At 38.4% G+C, this 22,451-nt stretch overlaps 2 long non-coding RNA genes across 2 annotated transcripts; both read right to left on the bottom strand.

Annotated features, from left to right (window-relative positions):
* Nucleotides 1-2,420: 2,420 nt before the first annotated feature.
* Nucleotides 2,421-4,481, bottom strand: LOC140180817 (uncharacterized). Its single transcript, XR_011874803.1, has 3 exons — nucleotides 4,353-4,481; nucleotides 4,136-4,264; nucleotides 2,421-2,711 (listed from the first exon to the last, which is right to left on the bottom strand). It is a non-coding gene; the product is annotated as an uncharacterized lncRNA (long non-coding RNA).
* A 5,400-nt stretch (nucleotides 4,482-9,881) lies between these two features.
* Nucleotides 9,882-11,873, bottom strand: LOC140180818 (uncharacterized). The gene is made up of 3 exons (XR_011874804.1): nucleotides 11,813-11,873; nucleotides 11,596-11,724; nucleotides 9,882-10,171 (listed from the first exon to the last, which is right to left on the bottom strand). It is a non-coding gene; the product is annotated as an uncharacterized lncRNA (long non-coding RNA).
* Between the last annotated feature and the right edge of the window lie 10,578 nt (nucleotides 11,874-22,451).

The raw sequence follows: 22,451 nt of genomic DNA, 5'->3' as shown, positions 1-22,451 counted from the left end.
ATATTATCTTTAACTCAGGACCTTAGTTGAGACAAGCTCGATAACGCGGTCACGAAGAACCTAGTTTTTGAACCGTATCGGTTAGGGGTTTTGATTCGGTTTTTCGTAAATAGTCTCAGTTTGACAAACCAGACTCGATTTATGAGAGGAGAGAGATAATAGTATAATATTATCATTATATTAGTATTAGAAAATGCTTGAATGATATTATAAGGTTACCTGGTCTGTTTTAGTTAAAAAACAGAAAATCGGTTTAACCGGGTTTACGGTTTACTAGTGCAGCTTAGCACCAGCACTCTCTGGTGACTTTAGCAATGCTAAGGCCTCATTATTCATGTTTTATTCTCATAATAAATATGTTACTAGTGTCATTTATGCTAGCATCTCAGAAAATAATTTTTAGAGATGTTTTTGCAAGTGTTCCGATACATCTAGTTTTAGTAGTTATACACCTGAGATATTTTAATATTATTTTAATCCACCTCCAAGCCAACCAATCACAACTCACCTTACACCCCCAAGACCTTCAAGGCTGTCTCATTTCATCATTTTGGCCGAAATTGAAAGGAGAGAAAAGAGAGAAAACTTCATGAACACTTAATCTTCAAATCTTGATTTCTTCTGAACCAAAACTCAAATCAAAACTCCGATTTCACCAAAATGATCCTCTCTTCTTCCTTTACATAACCATGTGACTTATCAAGGCTGGAAATAAGGTGAGATGGCTGTCTCCCTCCCTCTTCAATTCGGTTTTCAAGGAAAACCATGCCAAACATGTGTTTTCTTGATGTTCTTCCTTAGGAATCATGCTTAACTTGACTTGAGGGCCAAGAAACATTAATTTTCAGCAAGTCTAAGGTGAGATATCTCTTCCTAACGTGCTGAGGGAGATTTGGTCAGTTGAGAGTTTGTGGATTTAAAGTTGTTCTTGATGTGTTTTAGGAGGAAAAAGTGCTTAAGGACCACCTGAAAGTCTAACCGAATTTGGAGCAGCAAATCAAGGTAGGGATTGACGAATTTAATATTGATTGATTGTGTTTGAGTTGTGTGATTATGATATGGTTTGGTTATGCTTGAAATTGATTGTTTATATGAGTAATTCTTGTTGAAAATTTGGTGAAAATTTGATGAAATTTGATGATATTCAACTTTGAATTTGTGTTCTTCATGGCTGCTGGAAAAACGAACCCTAGACCTTAAATTGGGGTTGAATTTGTGTTAAAATCATGTAGAAAATATGGGGTTTTAGTGGCTGCAATTTCATTTTGAATTTTGGTAAAAATCGGTTGCTGAAAAGACTGAAAAACGGGTAAAAACAGAGAAAGAATCTGAAGAATTTACGAAGAACATGAAGAACACTTTGAGTGTGGTGAAGAATAATGAAGAACACCTTTTAGATCTTGAAAAGGGCAAGGAAGTAAATATTTTGGTGTTTGAGGGGTTATTTTGTAATTTCTGGAAGTTAGGGTGGTAAAAGTAGAAATATTAAAAGTTACGGGTGGTAAAAAGTGAATTTTAAAGGTTAAAAGTTAAAAAGGGGTAATTTTCGAAAATTTAATGATAAAATAATAAATAATAATAAAATATTAAATAATAATATTTAATTAAAAATAATATTTTAATAAAAATAATAAAATAATGCGAAAAGGCAGTTTTCTGTAAAAGCTTTAGAAAGACAACTTTAAGCGCAGAATCTCATAATTACCTTCATAAAACACTTAGGGAGTGGTAAGAACATATTAGTGAGGCAAAGATAAAGGGAAGATAAAAAGTTCAAGATAAAAACCAAAGAAAAGTCTGTAAAGTTTTACGACAGAAAAACAGACACAGACTAGTGAACGAACTAGGGCAACTTAGTTTGTACTTGAGTCGCGACTAGGGTTAGGTATTATATGAAAAGTTAAACTGTTTCAGTATAGACTTAATGAACCTATACTTGGGACAGACTAACTATTCATACCGAAATTTACATAAGCTTTAAATACATACGTTAAATAGAGAAATTAGAGCAGAGTAGAGAGACATAGAGTACAGAGTAATCATAACAGAGTAAAGAGACAATGAGAAAAGAGTAATATAACAAAGAGAATAGAGGAGAAAAGTATAAGAATAAAGAGTTAAGCCTTGCGGCATGATGTTCTGTTGTATGTTCATCTGCTACTTTTCCATTGGCCCTAGAGGTCCTGTAGGCCCAAGTTTGTAACGCCCTACCACACTAAGCTTTACGCTTAAGTCGTAAAACGAATGTGGTGTGGTATTACGACCTCTAAAATAAAATGAGTACATATAATAGCAGAAGAATTATAATATGCTAGGAGCCTTGAAGAAAAGAGGAAAATAAAAATCGCACAATAAAGGCGCAACGCTCAAGGAACGAGTTAACTTACGTGCTAAGAAAACCATAACTATCAAACATAAGCTAACAGAAGTGGGAATAGAGTGCCAAAGATACAAAATATCAAGCTCCTAACTCAGCCTGCGAAGTCAAGACTGGCCGGAGAATATTTACACATATATACATACATATCCAAAACCCAAAAGTACATATACACAATCCTGCCTCTCCATAAACCTCTAAGAGGATCAAAAAGAATAAGTCATGTGGAGAGAAAACTAAGTACATATATATACATCATAGCATAACAAAATATCCCAGTAACCACTCCGCTTCAAGAGTCCAGACGCCTAACGAGATGCCTCTCGACCTGCATCTGAAAAATAACAACATAGTATGGAATGAGAACCGGAGGTTCTCAGTATGGTAAAGGTGCCACACACATAATATATAAGGTCCTGGGAATGCCAGAGGCAATCCTAGAACACCGACACTCAGATTATAGAGCTTAAAGTATTAAACAGAAGCCATAAAGGGTAGTTCTCTAAAAATATTTAATCCTAACTTAACTTAACCTTAAATCTAAATCCCATACTGCCATTCCTCCATACCTCCAACTCCATCATGCATTTTCACAGACAACTAAACAGACAAAGGCAAATACAAGAAGGTTACAAGTACTGCAGATAACAAATATACATTTAGCATGGCAAATACAGATAGGCACACCCAATTAGAGCACAAGCAAGTAATTCAAGTAATATGCATATGATGCATGCTTGTCCTATGGCTGATGAGGCTCATCTGTCAGTTATCTAGCCAACCCGACAAGTCTGAATTGTACTTAGACTGTCCCCCGACGTGCATCCCCAAGAGTCTATGCATAGTTTGTTCTCAATTAATCAATAATACTCAATGGGGGTAACATTCCCGGGAATTTATATAGTGCCCGGTCACACACTTACGTCGTAGGGTCAACAGAGTATCGAGTTTTCAACCTAGTACACGTGGTGGCAAGCCACGGCACTTAATCCAGGGAATCTCGTATCTCAGATTATTCAAATTCACAAGCCATATAAATAATTCAATTATATTTCATCAACATCAACATCATTCTCAATCACATTTCATTCTTGATCATACATCAATCATATTCAATCCTTATCCTTCATTATCACACCTCCCATTCCGTCCATCAATAGTTCCAATTCAAAACATAATTCATTCTTTTCTAAATGAATCAAACTTAAAACATGCTCATTTTCTTAATAACTCAAAATCAAACCATATATCCTTTGAATCTAAATCTTTTTAAATAATCATATAAACAAAATTTCTAATTTTTTATAAAATTTCGGCAGCATATCCTCTAAAACTCGGACTTTGCCACCCTTTTCGGGTCCAAACCTGCTTTCTTTTCAATTCAACATACCCTTCCTCATCATCATAACAGTCACCATAATAAATCTACTTCAGATTAACAATTATATTCATACAATATTCAAATCCAACAATCAAAATTCAACTAAGGATCATAGTTCACTAATCCTAGGCTTCTAACACAAAATATCTCAAATCATTAATTCACCAAATCATTAGCACTAAACCAACCATGTTCATCAACAATAACATGCACCATCCAAGATTAATAACTAATTATCCAATAAACTTCAACCAAATATATTCATCGACAAATTACAAAACATTAAACATACACCTGCATTCCAACTTATCCTATGGCCGTCTAGCCTAAGTTTTCACAGAACATTATATATTAAATGCAAGAAACCTAAACCATACCTTAGCCGATTTCCACGTAACGACCAAAGCTATTTATTCAAAACCAAGACAACCCCTCAAAACTCAACTAATCCGCTTCCTCCAAGTTCCAGTATTCACAATTTCAAGCTCCAATTATTTATTTTCAACCTAATACACATTCATAATACATATATACCCAATTTAATACTCAAAGCTCGAATTTAATGAAAATAAAATAGAATTATCATATCCTCACCTTACCCAAGCTTCACATAAGCAAGAGTGAACGTTTCTCTCAAGCTAATTGGATCCTAAAACATCAGAAATCAAAGAAATTCAATATTCCCACTTAAAATTCGAAAATTGGGGGAAGATGAAGCTGAGAGTGATTAAATAAGTTACTTATGAAATTGTTCCGATAGAAATGTAGAGCTCGACGCAGTGAACGCGTGGCCGCAAACGGTGCAGCGATTAGAGCTTGGACGGAGAAGTTACGGGGATCGGAAATTAACGTGAGGGTTACGGGAATGTTTCTCGTTTCTCTTCTCCCTGGAAGCTGAAAGCTTCGTTGCTGCAGTAATGGGGGAGAAGACAAAGCTGGGTTCATTTAATAGGGCTGGTCCGGTTGAACCGACAACCCGGTTCGGGTCCGGTTCAACCAGTTCGGTACTTTCGGTCCAATCTTGGACCGTTTTCTTCAAAATTAGTGTCAAAATTCTCGTTTCGATGAGCTCTACCCTATTTTGATATAATATTCGCATTTCTAATCCTCCTTATTAAAAACTAATTTATTAACTAATTTAACCGGGGTTTACATCCTACCCACCTAATAAAGAATTTTGCCCTCAAAATTCAAATCTAGTTACCTGAAAAGAGATTTGGATAGTCCTTTCGCATATCTGATTCGAGCTCCCAGGTATGTTCCTCGATACCAGCTCGACTCCAAGCTATTTTTACCAATGATACTTCCCTTCCTCGTAATCGTTTAACACTGGTGTCATCAATTCTTACCGGGGCTACTGGAAGTGTTAGATCTTCTCTCACTTCGATTGGTTCTGGTTCTAGAACATGACTTGCATCAGGAGTATACTTCTGAAGCTGTGATACATGAAATACATCGTGCAAATTCGAAAGGTACGGCGGTAAGGCAATTCTATAAGCCACTGGTCCAATTCTCTTGAGAATCTCAAACGATCCAATATAACGAGGATTCAGTTTCTTGGTCTTAATAGCTCTTCCCACGCCAGTGGTTGGTGTAACTTTCAGAAAGACATGTTCTCCTTCTTCGAATTCCAAAGGCTTTCACCTCTGATTAGCATAGCTCTTCTGGTGGCTTTGGGCTATAAGCATTCGACTACGAATCTTCTTTATCTGCTCAGTCGTTTCAGCTATCATTTCAGGCCCTAATAAACTCCTTTCTCCAGTTTCATACCAACATAGTGGAGACTGACATTTTATGCCATACAGAGCCTCATATGGAGCCATTCCGATGCTCGCATGATAGCTATTATTATAAGCAAATTCTATTAATGGCATATACCGATCCCAGCTCGTCGGCTGGTCTAAAACACAAGCCCTTAACATATCCTCCAAGGTCTGAATAGTTCTTTCTGATTGACCATCTGTCTGAGGGTGATATGCAGTACTCAAGCTTAACTGAGTCCCAAATGCACGCTGAAAAGCTCCCCAGAACCTTGATGTAAAACGGGGATCTCTATCAGATATAATAGTAGAGGGCACACCATGTAATCTGACAATCTCTTTGATATACATTCGAGCCAATTCCTCCATTGTGCAACTTATTCGGATAGGAAGAAAGTGAGTTGATTTTGTTAGTCGATCCACAACCACCCAAATAGCGTCACAACCAGATCGGGTTCTAAGCAAACCTATCACAAAATCCATTGCAATACTCTCCCATTTTCATTGTGGAATCTCCAAAGGCTGAAGGATCCCTGATGGTCTCTGATGCTCAATCTTAACCTTCTGACACGTTAAACATTTAGATACATGCAATGCCACATCATTCTTCATACCTGGCCACCAGAACATCGCTTTCAGATCCTGATACATTTTAGTGCTCCCTGGGTGAATTGAAAACCCTCTCTTATGAGCATCCTTCAAGATTCTCTGTCGCAGGTCTCCAATATCTGGCACAATAATCCGGTTCTTAAACCTCCACAAACCATCCTGTCCTTCTGACACTCTCCACTGTTTCCCCTGTTCGACTGTTGGTAATACCTTACGTAACGCTTCACTGTCTTGATGAGCCTTCAGAAGTTCTGATTTAAAATCACTAGAAATTTGCAACTGACTCAAACACAGGATTCCAGATTCTTCTCTAACTCCCAAATTCAAACCTTGGAATGCCTTCAGTAACTCTTCCTCCCGTAGCATCATCCAAGCTGCATATAAAGACTTTCGACTCAAAGTGTCCGCCACAACGTTTGCTTTTCCTGGATGATAATTCAATTCAAAATCATAATCTTTCAGAAGCTCCATCCACCTCCTCTGACGCATATTCAACTCTTTCTGCTCAAAAAGATACTTCAAACTCTTATGGTCTGAGAAAACAAGAAACTTAACACCATAGAGGTAGTGCCTCCAAATTTTTAAAGAAAACACAACAGCAACAAGTTCTAAATCGTGTGTCGGGTAGTTCATCTCATGCGGCCTTAACTGCCGTGAGGCGTATGCTACAACATTCTGGTGCTGCATCAGAACACACCCCAAACCTTTTAGAGATGCATCACAATACACTTCAAATGGTTCACTTGGTTCAGGTAATACCAATACAGGTGCAGTAGTCAACCTGTGCTTCAATGCCTGGAAACTCTCTTCACATTCCGGAGTCCAGATAAAAGGTGTATCCTTCCTAGTCAATTTAGTTAAAGGTAAGGCGAGCTGTGAAAATCCCTTAATGAATCTGCGATAATACCCCGCCAAACCTAAGAAACTTCTGATCTCTGTCACTGAAATTGGTCGCTCCCAATTCATCACTGCTTCCACCTTAGCAGGATCCACAGCTATCCCCTGCTTACTCACCACGTGACTGAGAAACTTCACTTCACTCTTCCAGAACTCACATTTAGATAACTTAGCATATAACTTCCTATCTCTCAGAATTTGCAGCACATTTCGCAAGTGATCAGCATGCTCCTCTTCAGTCTTAGAATAAACAAGAATGTCATCAATGAAGACAATAATAAACTTGTCCAGATACGGTCGAAAAATCCTGTTCATATAATCCATAAATACTGCCGGGGCATTAGTTAACCTGAAAGACATCACTGTATACTCATAATGACCATAACGGGTTCTGAAAGCAGTTTTCGGAATATCCTTGTCTCTAACCCTTATCTGATGATATCCGGATCGCAGGTCAATCTTAGAAAACACACCGGCACCCTGTAACTGATCCATTAGATCATCGATTCTAGGCAACGGATATTTATTCTTCACAGTGATCTTATTCAATTGCCGATAATCGACACACAGCCGCATACTCCCATCCTTCTTCTTTACCAGTAACACTGGCGCTCCCCACGGAGAAACACTTGGTCAGATAAAATGCTTACCCAACAGATCTTCCAGCTGAGCCTTCAGTTCAGCCATTTCTAAAGGCGACATCCTATAAGGAGTAATTGAAATTGGACCGGATCCAGGTACCAACTCAATTGCAAATTCAACCTCTCGGTTAGGTGGAAATTCATTAATATCATCCGGAAACACATCTGGAAATTCACATACAACTGGAATTTGTTCTAAACTCTGATCATCACCTGATACTCCCGCAGTTAATAACATAATACCCTGACATTCGGTTCCAGAACAGTTTACTATCATAGAATTCAAATAGTAACTATTCACCACAACCGGTGCTTCTGACCCTTCCGGCATAAACTGTACTGACTTTTCAGAACAATCAAGTAAAACATGATTCTTGGATAACCAATCCAATCCCAAAATGAGATCAAGACCAGTCATAGGCAAACAAATCAAATCATGCACAAATTCACGCTGTTGTACTCGAAAGGGAACTTGTGGACATCCTATCCTAGTCACCATAGCTTCATGAGTAGCATTATATACTTTCAAATCATAACCTAAAACCACCATTCTCAATCCTAATTCATGGGCCTTTTCAAATGTAATAAATGAATGACTTGCACTTGAATCAAATAAAGCATTTAAGATTTTACCAGCCATTTCACAATTACCTCTAATCAGTGTCTCAGATCCCTCAGCACCTATGGTAGAAGTGGTGTATACTCTCCCCGGCTGCTGCACCCTACCAGTCTCATACTTCTTCTTCTCCGGGTAATTGGTGGCCATATGCCCGGGCTGTCCACAAGAATAGCATACTCCAAGTCCGAATTTGCACGGAACTCCAGGGTGATACCTTCCGCACTTCTGACAATTCAGATCTTGCTGTGGCTGCTTCCCAAACCTTTTTCCTTGACTAGCATTAGTATTCGGCCTTCTGTAATTACCTTGACCTTGAGTCTGCTGCGGAACAAAACCTCCACGCTTGAAATTCCTACCTCTCGGAGCAAAATTCCTCCCTGAAGGCCTCTGAAAAGGCACCCCCAAATTCCCTTTCTCTGCTGCCGCCTTCCTCACACAATCCTCAGCCACCCTACTCTTATTCACCAATTCAGAAAACACCCTGATCTCCATTGGGGCAACGAAGCTCAGAATATCGCTCCGAAGACCTCCTTCATATTTAATACACTTCCATTCAGCAAAATCTTCAGGCGCACCTTGACAGATACGAGAAAAGCGACATAACTCCTCAAATTTACTGGTATACTCAGCAACAGTCATCTGTCCCTGCTTTAACTGCATTAATTCAAGTTCCTTGGCATTTCTAGCTGAATTAGGAAAGTATTTCTTATAGAACTCTGTCTGGAAAACCTCCGAAGGAATCGCAGCACCATCAGGCTGCAGGATACGTCGTGTTCCCTACCACCAATACTGAGCTTCACCTTGCAACTGATAAGTTCCAAATTCAACCCATTGCTCTTCAGGAACCTGTTGTGCCTGTAATGCCCTTTCCATAGCCTGAATCCAATTATCTGCATCAGTGGGATTTGAGGTTCCCCTAAAGGTTGGAGGGTGAACTTTCAGAAATGTAGCAAGCGTCATAAGACCGTCCTCATCATTATTGTTCCCATGATTACCCTGATTTATCTGATTACCCAATGCCTCGGCTGTTGCCTGCATAACTGCAGCCATATTTCCCAGGGCAGCCATAAAGTCTACTGGATCAGTCCCTATGGGAGCAGGAGTAACGGTGCCTGTCCTACCTCTACCTCACCCGCGACCGTGTCCGCGAGTCGACATCTGGTCCCTATACACACCAAACAAGTGATATTAAGTTGATCAGTCTCAATATCGCAGGTCTAATGCTTTAAGTTCCAAATGCATGCTCACAAATGTTTATGCCATATATATCAGTCAGATATCCTAATAGCACATAAACACATATACAGAGAATGCACAGAAGCACAATCAGTCCGTCTTTCAGGCTCTATAAGAACGAACTGCTCTGATACCATAATGTAACACCCTACCACACTAAGCTTTACGCTTAAGTCGTAAAACGAATGTGGTGTGGTATTACAACCTCTAAAATAAAATGAGTACATATAATAGCAGAAGAATTATAATATGCTAGGAGCCTTGAAGAAAAGGGGAAAATAAAAATCGCACAATAAAGGCGCAACGCTCAAGGAACGAGTTAACTTACGTGCTAAGAAAACCATCACTATCAAACATAAGCTAACAGAAGTGGGAATAGAGTGCCAAAGATACAAAATATCAAGCTCCTAACTCAGCCTGCGAAGTCAAGACTGGCCGGAGAATATTTACACATATATACATACATATCCAAAACCCAAAAGTACATATACACAATCCTGCCTCTCCATAAACCTCTAAGAGGATCAAAAAGAATAAGTCATGCGGAGAGAAAACTAAGTACATATATATACATCATAGCATAACAAAATATCCAGTAACCACTCCGCTTAAAGAGTCCAGACGCCTAACGAGATGCCTCTCGACCTACATCTGAAAAATAACAACATAGTATGGAATGAGAACCGGAGGTTATCAGTATGGTAAAGGTGCCACACACATAATATATAAGGTCCTGGGAATGCCAGAGGCAATCCTAGAACACCGACACTCAGATTATAGAGCTTAAAGTATTAAACAGAAGCCATAAAGGGTGGTTCTCTAAAAATATTTAATCCTAACTTAACTTAACCTTAAATCTAAATCCCATACTGCCATTCCTCCATACCTCCAACTCCATCCTGCATTTTCACAGACAACTAAATAGACAAAGGTAAACACAAGAAGGTTACAAGTACTGTAGATAACAAATATACATTTAGCATGGCAAATACAGATAGGCACACCCAATTAGAGCACAAGCAAGTAATTCAAGTAATATGCATATCATGCATGCCTGTCCTATGGCTGATGAGGCTCATCTGTCGGTTATCCAGCCAACCCGACAAGTCTGAATTGTACTTAGACTGTCCCCCGACGTGCATCCCCAAGAGTCTATGCATAGTTTGTTCTCAATTAATCAATAATACTCAATGAGGGTAACATTCCTGGGAATTTATATAGTGCCCGGTCACACACTTACGTCGTAGGGCCAACAGAGTATCGAGTTTTCAACCTGGTACACGTGGTGGCAAGCCACGGCACTTAATCCAGGGAATCTCGTATCTCAGATTATTCAAATTCACAAGGCATATAAATAATTCAATTATAATTCATCAACATCAACATCATTCTCAATCACATTTCATTCATCATCATACATCAATCATATTCAATCCTTATCCTTCATTATCACACCTCCTATTCCGTCCATCAATAGTTCCAATTCAAAACATAATTCATTCTTTTCTAAATGAATCAAACTTAAAACATGCTCATTTTCTTAATAACTCAAAATCAAAACATATAACCTTTGAATCTAAATCTTTTTAAATAATCATATAAACAAAATTTCTAATTTTTTATAAAATTTCGGCAGCATCTCCTCTAAAACTCGGACTTTGCCACCCTTTCCGGGTCCAAACCTGCTTTCTTTTCAATTCAACATACCCTTCCTCATCATCATAACAGTCACCACAATAAATCTACTTCAGATTAACAATTATATTCATACAATATTCAAATCCAACAACCAAAATTCAACTAAGGATCATAGTTCACTAATCCTAGGCTTCTAACACAAAATATCTCAAATCATTAATTCACCAAATCATTAGCAGTAAACCAACCATGTTCATCAACAATAACATTCACCATCCAAGATTAATAACTAATTATCCAATAAACTTCAACCAAATATATTCATCGACAAATTACTAAACATTAAACATACACCTGCATTCCAACTTATCCTATGGCCGTCTAGCTTAAGTTTTCACAGAACATTATATATTAAATGCAAGAAACCTAAACCATACCTTAGCCGATTTCCACGTAACGACCAAAGCTATTTATTCAAAACCAAGACAACCCCTCAAAACTCAACTAATCCGCTTCCTCCAAGTTCCAGTATTCACAATTTCAAGCTCCAATTATTTATTTTCAACCTAATACACATTCATAATACATATATACCCAATTTAATACTCAAAGCTCGAATTTAATGAAAATAAAATAGAATTATCGTATCCTCACCTTACCCAAGCTTCACATAAGCAAGAGTGAACGTTTCTCTCAAGCTAATTGGATCATAAAACATCAGAAATCAAAGAAATTCAATATTCCCACTTAAAATTCGAAAATTGGGGGAAGATGAAGCTGAGAGTGATTAAATAAGTTACCTATGAAATTGTTCCGATAGAAATGTAGAGCTCGACGTAGTGAACGCGTGGCCGCAAACGGTGCGGCGATTGGAGCTCGGACGGAGAAGTTACGGGGATCGGAAATTAACGTGAGAGTTACGGGAATGTTTCTCGTTTCTCTTCTCCCTGGAAGCAGAAAGCTTCGTTGCTGCAGTAATGGGGGAGAAGACAAAGCTGGGTTCATTTAATAGGGCTGGTCCGGTTGAACCGACAGCCCGATTCGGGTCCGGTTCAACCAGTTCGGTACATTCGGTCCAATATTGGACCGTTTTCTTCAAAATTAGTGTCAAAATTCTCGTTTTGATGAGCTCTACCCTATTTTGATATAATATTCGCATTTCTAATCCTCCTTATTAAAAACTAATTTATTAACTAATTTAACCGGGGTTTACAAAGTTCACCTACAGTAAGTTGTTATTCCTGTAGGCCGAAGTTCACCTACAGTGAATATCAATTGTGTATCTCAGGGTGTTGCTCCTGTAGGCCGAAGTTCACCTACAGAGAGTTGTGATACCTGTAAGCCGAAGTTCACTTACAGGGGTGCTATTTCCGTAAGCCAAAGTTCACTTACAGAGGTGTTATTTCTGTAGGCCGAAGTTCACCTAGAGAAAGTTGTTGTGTTGTGTTTAGACTATTCCTGTAAGCTGAAGTTCACTTACGGAAGTGCTATTTCTGTAGGCCGAAGTTCACCTACAGAAAATAAGCCATATCTAGGACTAGTTCCTAGGTAATGTCGGGATGCAGGGTGTAAACCGACACGTGAGCTCATGGCCTGCATAGGACAGACATGCATCATACTTGGTTGCGCATTTTCTCTGTTATGATTGTTGTTTGAATGTATGCTTTCTTTATTTTCATTCTATTCTTTGTGTCTGTGTTTTGTTTTCTTGTATTCTTTTGTTTGTGTTTTGCTTTCTTAGTTTCTTTATTTATCTGTATCTTCTGTTTACTGTTTCTCTGTATTCTGCTATATGTCTGCTAAGCGACACAGAATTAATGAACTTAACTAATAACCCCGACCCTACTAAGAACTCCCCAGTTCTTACCCCTTCTCTCTCTCTTCCCCCTTCAGATGGAAGTTTGGGTACACTTTCGTAGTTCACTGAGGACCGTTCGCAAAAAAGATTCTGCTCTAGGTAGTCTGCTGAGTCTAGAGTGAATTCCGTTTCTATTTATATGTAAATACTGTGAGACCAGCCAACATCTGCACCCTGCTTATCTACAAACTTTAACCTAAGTCCTCCGTACGATGTTGCTGTTATGTGGCCACTCGATGAAGTACTTGAGAGATGCTCTTTGATGACATATGATCGTGCAGAGGATTAGTAGACGACCTTCCACCTTTTGATGACGATCCACCTGACTTGAGTTTTGAAGACCTAGAACGTACTTTCCCTCGCTTTAGTAGTTTAGAGGGACTAGGTGAGTATAGAGTCTAGGCTAGCCTGGGTGCTAGCTTAGGGACTTCTTGAACAGGTCAGGGCCTGGGATGTTGTATGTATATATATGTATATAGATATTATTTAGCTATATCTAGGGGTGTCCTAACTAAAGATCTTTACTCTAATAAAGGCTGGATAACCGAATGATATCAACTGCTTGTGATATATTTATATATGGTTGTTTATAACTGTTTTATCTGCTATCAGTTGTGAATTGCTTATGAATGATTTCGTCTATTAATCCAAATGTTTTCAAAAAAAAAAGTACCTCGTAAAATAACTACGCTTTTAACAACGAATCAGACTCATATAATAAATAATAGATAATAGATAGGTAGACAAGTTGGTAGCGCTCAGTTTCTAGTATCATCATGATGTACCAGAAATTGGGTCGTTACAATTTGGTATCAGAGCAGTTCGTTCCCAATAGAGCCTGGGGAGTGGACTGACTATGCTTCATTGCATACTCTGCTTGTGTGTCTCATGCTGCTAGGGTATCTTCAAGATACATTTGGCATGAATGTCTATGAGTGCTCATTTTGGGAATGTTCGTGCCTAACTTGAGATATTAAGACTGATCACCTTAATATTGATTGTTTGGTGCGGATAAGACCTCAATGACTATGAATAGGCATGGTTTAATCGAGTTCCGAACGACAAATTCGTGAGAGGCACAACTATTCTTATAGCTGTTATGATCTCCAAGGCCATTGCTATGTGATATTTAGATGCTGTAAGGAACGGACCGATCTCTTCGTCAGGATGGCTTGAAGGAAATAGACCGCTTGAAGAAGGATTCTTGCACGTGGCTGAAATTTTGAGGGCAAAATTTCTTTTAGGAGGGTAGAATGTAACAACCCCGATTTTTGAGTACGCGAGATCGTTTCTGAATACACAGATTTCTCCGAAAGATCAGTAAAGGGAATACCTCTTCTGTATCATCAAGCATCTCAATCCTCATTGTCATTATATTATCTTTAACTCAGGACCTTAGTTGAGACAAGCTCGATAACGCGGTCACGAAGAACCTAGTTTTTGAACCGTATCGGTTAGGGGTTTTGATTCGGTTTTTCGTAAATAGTCTCAGTTTGACAAACCAGACTCGATTTATGAGAGGAGAGAGATAATAGTATATTATTATCATTATATTAGTATTAGAAAATGCTTGAATGATATTATAAGGTTACCTGGTCTGTTTTAGTTAAAAAACAGAAAATCAGTTTAACCGGGTTTATGGTTTACTGGTGCAGCTTAGCACCAGCACTCTCTGGTGACTTTAGAAATGCTAAGGCCTCATTATTCATGCTTTATTCTCATAATAAATATGTTACTAGTGTCATTTATGCTAGTATCTCAGAAAATAATTTTTAGAGATGTTTTTGAAAGTGTTCCGATACATCTAGTTTTAGTAGTTATACACATGAGATATTTTAATATTATTTAATCCACCTCCAAGCCAACCAATCACAACTCACCTTACACCCCCAAGACCTCCAAGGCTGTCTCATTTCATCATTTTGGCCGAAATTGAAAGGAGAGAAAAGAGAGAAAACTTCATGAACACTTAATCTTCAAATCTTGATTTCTTCTGAACCAAAACTCAAATCAAAACTCCGATTTCACCAAAATGATCCTCTCTTCTTCCTTTACATAACCATGTGACTTATCATGGCTGGAAATAAGGTGAGATGGCTGTCTCCCTCCCTCTTCGATTCGGTTTTCAAGGAAAACCATGCCAAACATGTGTTTTCTTGATGTTCTTCCTTAGGAATCATGTTTAACTTGACTTGAGGGCCAAGAAACATTAATTTTCAGCAAGTCTAAGGTGAGATATCTCTTCCTAACATGCTGAGGGAGATTTGGTCAGTTGAGAGTTTGTGGATTTAAAGTTGTTCTTGATGTGTTTTAGGAGGAAAAAGTGCTTAAGGACCACTTGAAAGTCTAACCGAATTTGGAGCAGCAAATCAAGGTAGGGATTGACGAATTTAATCTTGATTGATTGTGTTTGAGTTGTGTGATTATGATATGGTTTGTTTATGCTTGAAATTGATTGTTTATATGAGTAATTCTTGTTGAAATTTTGGTGAAAATTTGATGAAATTTGATGATATTCAACTTTGAATTTGTGTTCTTCATGGCTGCTGGAAAAATGATCCCTAGACCTTAAATTGGGGTTTAATTTGTGATAAAATCATGTAGAAAATATGGGGTTTTAGTGGCTGCAATTTTATTTTGAATTTTGGTAAAAATCGGTTGCTGAAAATACTGAAAAACTGGTAAAAACAGAGAAAGAATCTGAAGAATTTATGAAGAACATGAAGAACACTTTGAGTGTGGTGAAGAACAATGAAGAACACCTTTTAGATCTTGAAAAGGGAAAGTAAGTAAATATTTTGGTGTTTGAGGGGTTATTTTGTAATTTCTGGAAGTTAGGGTGGTAAAAGTAGAAATATTAAAAGTTACGGGTGGTAAAAAGTGAATTTTAAAGGTTAAAAGTTAAAAAGGGGTAATTTTCGAAATTTTAATGATAAAATAATAAATAATAATAAAATATTAAATAATAATATTTAATTAAAAATAATATTTTAATAAAAATAATAAAATAATGCAGAAAAGGCAGTTTTCTATAAAAGCTTTAGAAAGACAACTTTAAGCGCAGAATCATATAATTACGTTCATAAAACACTTAGGGAGTGGTAAGAACATATTAGTGAGGCAAAGATAAAGGAAAGATAAAAAGTTAAAGAAAAGATAAAAACCAAAGAAAAGTCTGTAAAGTTTTAACGGCAGAAAAACAGACACAGGCTAGTGAACGAACTAGGGCAACTTAGTTAGTACTTGAGTCGCGACTAGGGTTAGGTATTATATGAAAAGTTAAACTGTTTCAGTATAGACTTAATGAACTTATACTTTGGACAGACTAACTATTCATACCAAAATTTACATAAGCTTTAAATACATATGTTAAATAGAGAAATTAGAGCAGAGTAGAGAGACACAGAGCACTGAGTAATCAGAACAGAGTAAAGAGACAATGAGAAAAGAGTAATATAACAAAGAGAATAGAGGAGAAAAGTATAAGAATAAAGAGTTAAGCCTTGCGGCATGATGTTCTGCTGTATGTTCATCTGCTGCTTTTCCATTGGCCCTAGAGGTCCTGTAGGCCCAAGTTCACCTACAGTAAGTTGTTATTCCTGTAGGCCGAAGTTCACCTACAGTGAATATCAATTGTGTATCTCAGGGTGTTGCTCCTGTAGGCCGAAGTTCACCTACAGAGAGTTGTGATACCTGTAAGCCGAAGTTCACTTACAGGGGTGCTATTTCTGTAAGCCGAAGTTCACTTACAGAGGTGTTATTTCTGTAGGCCGAAGTTCACCTACAGAAAGTTGTTGTGTTGTGTTTAGACTATTCCTGTAAGCTGAAGTTCACTTACGGAAGTGCTATTTCTGTAGGCCGAAGTTCACCTACAGAAAATAAGCCATATCTAGGACTAGTTCCTAGGTAATGTCGGGATGCAGGGTGTAAACCGACACGTGAGCTCTTGGCCTGCATAGCACAGACATGCATCATACTTGGTTGCGCATTTCCTCTGTTATGATTGTTATTTGAATGTATGCTTTCTTTATTTTCATTCTATTCTTTGTGTTTGTGTTTTGTTTTCTTGTATTCTTTTGTTTGTGTTTTACTTTCTTAGTTTCTTTATTTATATGTATCTTCTGTTTACTGTTTCTCTGTATTCTGCTATATGTCTGCTAAGCGACACAGAATTAATGAACTTAACTAATAACCCCGACCCTACTAAGAACTCCCCAGTTCTTACCCCTTCTCTCTCTCTTCCCCCTTCAGATGGAAGTTTGGTTACACTTCCGTAGTTCACTGACGACCGTTCGCAAAAAAGATTCCGCTCTAGGTAGTCTGCGGAGTCTAGAGTGAACTCCGTTTCTGTTTATATGTAAATACTGTGAGACCAGCCAACATCTGCACCCTGCTTATCTACAAACTTTAACCTAAGTCCTCCGTACGATGTTTCTGTTATGTGGCCACTCGATGAAGTACTTGAGAGATGCTCTTTGATGACATATGATCGTGCAGAGGATTAGTAGACGACCTTCCACCTTTTGATGACGATCCACCTGACTTGAGTTTTGAAGACCTAGAACGTACTTTCCCTCGCTTTAGTAGTTTAGAGGGACTAGGTGAGTATAGAGTCTAGGCTAGCCTGGGTGCCAGCTTAGGGACTTCTTGAACAGGTCAGGGCCTGGGATGTTGTATGTATATATATGTATATAGATATTATTTAGCTATATATAGGGGTTTCCTAACTAAAGATCTTTACTCTAATAAAGGCTAGATAACCGAATGATATCAACTGCTTGTGATATATTTATGTATGGTTGTTTATAACTGTTTTATCTGCTATCAGTTGTGAATTGCTTATGAATGATTTCATCTATTAATTCAAATGTTTTCAAAAAAAAAGTACCTCGTAAAATAACTATGCTTTTAACAACGAATCAGGCTCATATAATAAATAATAGATAATAGATAGGTAGACAAGTTGGTAGTGCTCAGTTTCTAGTATGATCATGACGTACCAGAAATTGGGTCGTTACACCATTCCTGAACCTTCATCACTTATGTATTTTCAACGGTAGAGTTTCTACACTCCATAGATTAAAGTGTGGAGCTCTGCTGTTCCTCATGAATTAATGCAAAGTACTACTATTTTCTATTCAATTCAACTTATTCCGCTTCTAAGATATTCATTCGCACTTCAACATGAATGTGATGAACGTGACAATCATCATCATTCCCTATGAACGCGTTCTTGACAACTACTTCCGTTCTACCTTCGATTGAATGAGTATCTCTTGGATCTCTTAATCAGAATCTTCGTGGTATAAGCTAGATTGATGGCGGCATTCATGAGAATCCGGAAAGTCTAAACCTTGTCTGTGGTATTCTGAGTAGGATTCAGGGATTGAATGACTGTGACGAACTTCAAACTCGCGAGTGCTGGGCGTAGTGACAGACGCAAAAAGGAGGGTGAATCCTATTCCAGTATGATCGAGAACCTCAGATGATTAGCCGTGCTGTGACAGAGCATTTGGACAATTTTCACAAGAGGATGGGATGCAGCCATTGACAAGGGTGATGCCTCCAGATGATTAGCCATGCAGTGACAGCGCATCGGACCATTTTCTAGAGAGGATTAAAAGTAGCCATTGACAACGGTGATGTCCTTACATAAAGCCAGCCATGGAAAGGAGTAAGATTGATTGGATGAAGACAGCAGGAAAGCAGAGGTTCAAAGGAACAAATGCATCTCTATACGCTTATCTGAAATTCTAACCAATGAATTACATAAGTATTTCTATCTTTATTTTATGTTTACTTATTATTTAATTTCGAAAACTCCATAACCTTTTGATATCCGCTTGACTGAGATTTACAAGGTGATCATAGGTTGCTTCATACCAACAATCTCCGTGGGATCGACCCTTACTCATGTAAGGTTTATTACTTGGACGACCCAGTGCACTTGCTGGTTAGTTGTATCGAAGTTGTGAATGAAAAACGATTTATTAAGACGTGCGTACAGAGTTTCTGGCGCCGTTACCTGAGATCACAATTTCGTGCACCAAGGAGCTCCAGACTTTACACTGCAACCGTATCAAGCGCGTCACCCAAATCTGGCTACAGATTTTGAACTGAAGACTGCGCTAATCAACTTACTGCCCAATTTTCATGGCTTACCTGCTCAAGAGCCTATCAAGCACCTTAGGGATTTTCAAACAACCTGCTCAACTACTAGGTGTCATGGTGCGGAAGAGACTACTATTTGGCTATACGCCTTCCCATTTTATCTTGAGGGAAAGGCAAGGGAGTGGTTCTACACTCAACCTGAAGTAGTCATTATCAACCGGGATCTGCTCAGAAGGGAGTTTCTGGAAAAATACTTTCCAGCTGATGTTATAGATAGACTGAGGAAAGAGATTTCTTGCATTATCCAAGGCGAGTTAGAGACCCTTTATGAATACTTGGAACGCTTTAGGAATCTCTTGGACTCATTCCCTCACCATAAGATTGATCAGATGGTATTGATCAGCTACTTCACACAAGGCATGAAGCCTCAGGATAAAGCTACATTAGATGTTACAAGCAATGGCTCTCTGAAGAAGTACAAGACAGCGACAGAAGCGTGGCAGCTGATCGCTGATCTAGCTGAGTCTACCCGAAATGCTAGGCATATGAACAACCATTCCAAGGCCGTTGTGGAGGTTTCCTCTAGCAGTGAGATTGCTGCTCTCACATAGACTTTAGGAGAGATGACCAACATACTGAAGCAGCTACAGCTGAATCAACAACAACCTCAGGCTCCCCCACCACAACAGAGTCAACAGTTGGTTCCTCAAAGGGTGTGTGGAATATGTGCCTGTTATACTCATTACACTGATGAGTGTCCACAGCTCCAGCAAGAAGACAACACCTTGGCAGCTACTCATAATTTCTATGACCGCCCAAACCAAGGATACTACCAACAAGGCGGCAATTATAACCAAGGTGGAAACTATAACCAAGGTTGGCAAGATAACTCCAACCAAGGGTGGAGGGACAACTATAACAGAGGAAGCAGAGAAGACATAAGAAAGTAATTGCTTAGTATGCTGAGAAGACATAAGAAAGTAATTGGGTGGAGCTTGGCGGATATAGTGGGCATCAGCGCTCAAATTTATGAGCACAGGATATTTTTAGAAGAGGGAACAAGGCCTGTCCGTCAACCCCAAAGAAGACTGAACCCCACTAATAAACTACTGTTTTATGGTTTATATTGTGTTTAATTGTGTGGTTTTATCATCATCCTTACCCACTTATTCATTAAATTAGCATGAAATTATAATTCCTTCCTGAATATATAACATGTTTGAAAACTGCTTCCTAGAGACTTTAATTATGTATTTTTTATTCTCCTTTATTCCATTCAATGCCGTGATCTGTGTGTTGAGTGTTTCAGACTTTATAGGGCATGAATGAGTTAGAGATTGGAAAGGAAGCTAGAAAAATGGAAGGAACACAAGAATTTGAGGAGATAACCAGCGAGAAGTGACGCGGTCGCATGGTTCACGCGACCGCGCGAAGGAGAGCAAATCGCAGTGGCGCGGCCGCATGGCTCACGCGGCCGCGCAGATTGGAAAAGCTCAAAGCGACGTGGTAGCGTGGACGACGCGAACGCGTGGCAAGAAAAGGCACGAATGACGCGTCCGCATGGATGACGCGATCGCGTGACATGTGCGATCTGCATAATCTGCAGAATTCGCTGGGGGCGATTTTGGACCTTATTTCGACCCAGTTTTCGGCCCGGAACAGCAGACTAGAGCCAGAGAATATGCAGAAACAAAAGACAACATTCATTCTATATAGTTTGGAGTTTTAGATCTAGTTTTACTCCTTTAGGTTTTTCTCTCTAGGTTTTGAGAATTTTAATTTTTAATTGGTCTTAGCATTGGAACATTGACAAGAGTTATTTCCTCATCAAGACTTCGTCATTCTAGTTCATTCTCTTAACTTGGTTTTATTCTTCCATGTTCTTTGCTTTGTTCAATTTTGTCATTTGAATACATTCATGATTATTTAATACAGGGATTATTTCTTCCATTTTAATTTATTTTCCATTCCAATAATCATGTCTTCTTTTAATTCCCTTTCATGTGTTATGGATTTATTATTTACAATGAGTGAGTAGTTCCCTCACTTGATGGGAAGTTGATTGAAAGGAACTCTTGAGTTGGAAGGATTAAAAGAAAAATTGTAATTGGGTTAACTGTTGGATTGTTATCTAATCACTAACCCCAATCCCTTTGAACTAAGTGGGTTGCAACTCGTGAATAGATCTAGCATTCCAACTCGTTTGACTTTCCTTTACCTAGTAAGGGATAACTAAACAGAACAACCATTAATTATAAATTAATCTTGAAATCATCCCATCAATGATAGAAAATCCAACTAATCAACTCCCAGTCAAGGCCTTTATTCATATTATTTTAATTTTCTCATTTTAATTTTCCATCTATTTAACTCAACTTCTTGGAACATCTGATTAATAAAATAGCACACTTTTCTGCAACTCGTTGGGAGACGACCTGGGACTCCAACTCCCAGTAATTTTTAATTTAAACTCTCTGTGACATATTTCTAAATTGATAGGCAGATTTTCGGTGAGTTAAGAACTATACTTGCAACGTAACTATTTTAATAATTTTTAATTCACCAACTTCTGTGCCTCATCAATTTTTGGCGCCGTTACCGGGGAGTTGCAATAGAGTGATAAAGTTATTAATTAGAATTTATTTATTTGCATTTTATTTTATTTTGCTACTATGAGCTGCATGTTTCTTTCGTCAAATGACGCGTTCACTTCCTGATCCGCGCTTGCTAATATTCGATCCTGAAATTGAAAGGACTATTTCACGAATAAGGAGAGAACAATGTCGGTTAGTCCGCACTGAGGGCGGATCTGAAAGTGAACTTGAGGAAGAAACCAGCTCCCGTTCAAGTGATTCAGTTGTTTTACGTGCAGAAGACATGGCAGCTAGGAGAGTTACCATCCAGGAGGAAGGAGCCCCTGATTTTACAATGCAACCATTTCAAGCTCATCATCCAGCGGTAGTTACAGATTTTGAAATAAAGTCCGTACTGCAAAATTTGATGCCCAAGTTTCATGGCCTACCTGCTCAAGAGCCTATTAAGCACTTGAGAGATTTCCAGGCAGCCTGTTCTACTGTCAGGCGTGATGGTACTGATGAAACTTCAATTTTGCTGAAAGCTTTCCCGTTTTCTCTCGAGGGAAAAGCAAGAGAGTGGTACTACACTCAACCTCTAGCAAATGTATCCAACTGGGATACACTCAGAAAGGAGTTTTTGGAGAAATTCTTTCCATCTGAAGTTACTGATAAACTGAGGAAGGATATTTTCACAATTGTTCAGGATGACAATGAGACTCTCTTTGAATACTGAGAGCGCTTCAATAAT

Source organism: Arachis hypogaea, chromosome 17, assembly GCF_003086295.3.
Source record: "Arachis hypogaea cultivar Tifrunner chromosome 17, arahy.Tifrunner.gnm2.J5K5, whole genome shotgun sequence".
Lineage (NCBI taxonomy): Eukaryota > Viridiplantae > Streptophyta > Magnoliopsida > Fabales > Fabaceae > Arachis > Arachis hypogaea.
This window is presented reverse-complemented; position numbering and strand designations above follow the sequence as displayed.